The following is a 4525-nucleotide window of genomic DNA, read 5'->3' as shown; positions in this document are numbered from 1 at the left end:
CTTCTTGTGTTTTTTCTTTTTGTCTACCTTTCTTTCATGACCAAATAAACTGAAGGATTGCATTGTTCAGGTTAGTGAATATTTGATGTCGGTGTGCATGCATGTGCAGTTTTAAAAGTTTGAGCAGCGTGTTCCTCTCCTCAGTGCAGCCTGGGAAGGCTGACTGTTGATGTGTTTTTCACGTGCGAGATGCTGAACAAAGCCTGACTGTGAACTTCTGAACCCATGCACCCGGGATTGCAAGTTCTGACGTCAAGAAAGACAAGTCTCGTGACAGCTTTCCATGTAGCAGCTATTTGTGTCTGACAGGGAGAATTAGCCCATCACTGAACCATACAGAACCAGACATCACACAACCTGCCTCATAACTGACCCCCGTTCCTCCTCTTTTTATACCCCTCGCAGTGATTTGTGTGTGTGGGCGGTGTGGGCGCTGCTGCTGTGAGGATTAACCTGCTTCAGCTGATTCTGATTGGAATGACGCTCAACATTTGAACAAAACGGGGCGACTGTGTGTATGTGTGTGTACTTGTATTTGTTACCATAGATCTACTTCTGGTATCCATACTGTCAAGACCAGTAATCCTTGGCTGTGTCCAAATTCAGGGGCTGCATCATTCAAAGGCCAAATTTGTCAGCCACTTACATCACTGTGCCATGCCAAAGGCCTACAATTGACCCACAAAGGAGTCCTCCTTTTGCCTGAATTTGGTTTGGATCCTTCTCTGTCTGCTCTATCCCAAGATAAACTGCGGGCGACCAAGAGATTTCTGTTGTACTTGTAATAATGGACAAATCAGGAGAAAGGAGTACAGTTATAAAAAATGTGTAAAAATGTTAAATTTAAATCTGTTGTGTTGTTGGACTTTTGTCATTTGCATTGACGTGTTTTTTAATGCTCTTGTCAGAAATCAAACAAGCTCGTACAGCAGGGCCCCAAGTTCTTCAAGTATTGCCTTTAAGCTCATTTTTTGCATCTACGTATAATATTTTGCTAATTTTGATCTATTTGTTGCTCCTGTTTAACGTTGTCACAGTTACTAAACATCAGGACATATGCCGGGGTTAGGGTGGGGAATAAAACCAAAGGCTAGACTTTCCAAATTCACAACCACTTTCTTCCGGTCTTCTCGGTCCAGGACCTGGCCCACCTAGACCGGGTCCTTTGAAGGGAACAGCCCCTGAGTTTCGACCAAAGACCGGTACTAATATGGTGGAACTCCATTCTTGGGTTGGGGGTTAGTTTAAGGACTATGATATGCATTGAGTTTAGGGTAAGGGGTCAGGATCAGGCTATAGAATTGACTGGACATGAAGTCAATGACCAATTCAAATAGAAGTAGAAATTCAAATGTGTGTATGTTAGGACACGTAAAACAAAATGATAGTTATTTCACCATAGCCAACATAAAAATGACTACCTAATCAAATTTATAGATCTGGAGCTAAAATTTGAGGTTAAGGCTCAGCTTGCACTGTGTGGACCAACTGATTTTGCAAGGTTTGTTTCGCAAGTCTACTCAAACTGTTCATCATCAAAATGTCTTTTGATCTACTCAAAGAATTTTATTAATCTATTAGAATCATTTGGTCTGGTTGTACCCCTAACTGAGACGATTAATTTTTCAAGTCAGCCCAATTCATTATGGTCACCACAGCATCAGCTGACACAAAAATGCCTACAAATCAGCCAGTTTTGGGATATTGAGCTAAAATATGATGCAATAGTAGCTGATCATAATCCCCAACACTGACTCTGAGCGCCAACATAATTTGTAAAATTTCTTTTTTTTTATCATAAAGGGTGGTCGGTGTGTTTCGTCAAAGAATGCTCAACCTTTTATTTCATACATTCCCCCACCCCTCCGTTTTAGGTTCACACACACAGTTCAGGGTAAGCAGACTGACTGTACTGTACCTGGCATGAAGCCACTTGGCACAACAGGCTGCAGGTGACTGTAAATTAGTTAGTTAGTTGATTAGTTGTTAGTTCAGAACACTGGCAAACTGGAACATCACATCTCCATGTTCAATCGTGTTGACTCCCAACCTTCTGCAGTTCATGTCAACAACACCTCTTGTTCCTTTTGGCACCAAGGAGTCTTGGATTAGGGTCAAGGATCCTGTTATAAGGCTCAGTGTGTGTGTGGGTGTGTGTGTGTCCTAAGCCCCAGCAGGGCAGAATACGGCGTGCTGTAAGCCCAGGCATGTGGGATTTGTGTGATTGGGTTTAGTCAATGCTGATAGGCGACGTCTTGAACTCTAGACGAGGAGACGCCTCATGGACACCGTGGACTGTCCTGCTGGAAATATCAAGGTAAGACCGACCGCCACCTCGCCTGCAATGAACAGCAGGTTCAGTTATTGGTAATAAGCATCACTAATTAGCTGTAACAGTCTATAAAATATGTGTTACAGATGTTTTGGGAGGTCTTTTTCATTTTATTTATTTTTAATTACTGAGGTGTTTCATAACAGATATTTCTAACTTTATTTTTAACCTGAATAGTTTATAATGTGTTATTTGTTTTGAATTTGCTCAAGGTTAGGGTTTGGTAGGCTGTGTTTCAAATTCTGTCCACAAGATGAATTCATTTATATCAACAACCTACATTATGTCTGTTCTTTGAACATGTTAATGTGTTGTTTTCCTTTGAGTAGAATGGTGTGGGTGTGTGTTTGGTTATCAGAGGTGTGCATTTACTTTGTTACAGTACATATGCTTTTATTTTTTTTATTTTTGGATGATCTGTAATTTATTATTTATTTATTTTGTTAATCATAAATAATTTAACACCTTGTCATTTGCTACAATTTTAAATATGACTGGAACTCACCATGCAGGGAATTGTTTGTGCACTCTAAAAAAATGAAGTGTTGAATTAATTTAATCAAGTGGTATCAACTCGTTCCACTAACTGAGTTGAACAAATTGAGCAATTTACACATTTTCAGTGAAAGAAAATCTGTACATCGCTTTACGTTTGTCCAGCTCGGAGGAACCAGTTTACAACATTTGGTTAAGTTCAACACTTCATCTGTTAGGATGCGTGTAAAAGTACTTTTCTGTTTTTTGTAAGCAGATTTATGACTTTTACTTAATTACTTTCGTTATCAATGATTTTTATTTTTTATTTTTTTTACCAAAGTCGTTTTCTGTAAAAGCATTTTTACTTTTACATTTTCTTTCAAGTACTTTCTACACCTCTGGTGGTTATAAACATGTACAGTTCAATGATCTGGCGCTGCCCACACAGGTCAGGTCCTGCTGCTCACTTGAGCTTGAACACTGAGAGCATTAAAGTTTTTTTTTTTTGAAGAAATCCCAAAATAATGAACCTATCAGTAGCTGTGACCTTTAATAACCCATGTATTCAGCCTCGGCTGAGTTCTGCAGAAAAGTCTCAGTATTGTTAAAAGTTCCAGCCTCAGAAATGTTCACATGCTGTCAGCAGAGTTTGGTTATCTTGTTAAAGCTGTAAGAAATAAACATCCAGGGCCGGACCGGGGTTGTAAGAGGTCCTGTGCAGAATATCATTTTGGGCCTCCTGTTTTAGTTAAGGTACCCCATACATCGCCATTATGTATTTATATTTGTTGTTTGTGAACAAGTTTAATGCAATGAGCTGGTAATTAATTCCTCAAACTGACTTGTTAGATTGTGGGGAAAAAAGAAGTGTTGCCAGGGGGAGGAGCTAAGTAACCACAGTACAGACAATTAATACTTTAGTAGTATTTAATTGTTGCTCTGTTAATATAAATATCAAACCATGCAGATTTTTTTGTATATGCTATTACAACTAACGCAGGTGTCAACAAGTCTTGTAGATATTAAGTGCTTTTAAAAGACATGCCACGTTGGATCTTGCTTTCATAATTTCCATTCAGTTAAGTTCAGTTTATTTATAGAGCACCAAATCATTGCACTCTTCCGTCCTGAGCAGCGCACTGGCACCAGTGGAGAGGAAAAACTAGCAATCATCACAAACAGTGCTGTCAGAGTGGATGTTTAGTTCAATGAAAACGGAGGAGTTGGAGGATGAGGAGCTGATATTTCTGTTGTTAGCTGAGGAGAAGCCCTATTTTGTAAATTTATCAGGAAAAGGCCCAAAGCATTTCCAACAGACGTTGCGGGAACATGTCGCTGCCTGGCCGGTGCTCACTCCCTCTCAGTCAGCACAGCCACGGTTCTGTGCACAAAATTATCCCACCTCCCTCCACAAGTTCTTTTACTTTAAAGGGATCCCCGATTAGTTGTACCATTAGACTTTATTTGATAAGCATTTATTTTAACTGTAAAATAAAGACTTTAAAAATACTGTAGGCTGTTTAGTTTTGTAAATTTTTAAAAATATATTTTAACACTAACAGAGCCATTTTATTTACATGCAAAGCATTCTGGGTAAATGATGACATCAACTAGGTCATCGGTGCGAGGCTGCTAGCGAGCTATATCCACCCTGAAGGTCAATCTTGGACAATATCTGATGATCGACTCTTTTAAATGAAACCAGAGAGCGTTGAC

At 39.4% G+C, this 4525-nt stretch overlaps 1 protein-coding gene across 1 annotated transcript in view; it reads left to right on the top strand.

Moving 5' to 3' along the window:
- The first annotated feature begins 2109 nt into the window (after positions 1–2109).
- Positions 2110–4525, top strand: part of slc6a4a (solute carrier family 6 member 4a) — a 31013-nt gene continuing 28597 nt past the window's right edge. Inside the window, exon 1 of the mRNA XM_014022538.1 lies at positions 2110–2317. The gene's annotated coding sequence lies outside the window, so the exon portion shown is untranslated. The remainder of the gene's footprint in view (positions 2318–4525) is intronic.

The sequence above is a fragment of the Austrofundulus limnaeus genome, unplaced genomic scaffold (genome assembly GCF_001266775.1).
Source record: "Austrofundulus limnaeus strain Quisiro unplaced genomic scaffold, Austrofundulus_limnaeus-1.0 Scaffold334, whole genome shotgun sequence".
Classification (NCBI taxonomy): Eukaryota; Metazoa; Chordata; class Actinopteri; order Cyprinodontiformes; family Rivulidae; genus Austrofundulus; species Austrofundulus limnaeus.
Note: the sequence above shows the minus strand (reverse complement) of the source record. Positions and strands in the feature narration are given on the sequence as shown.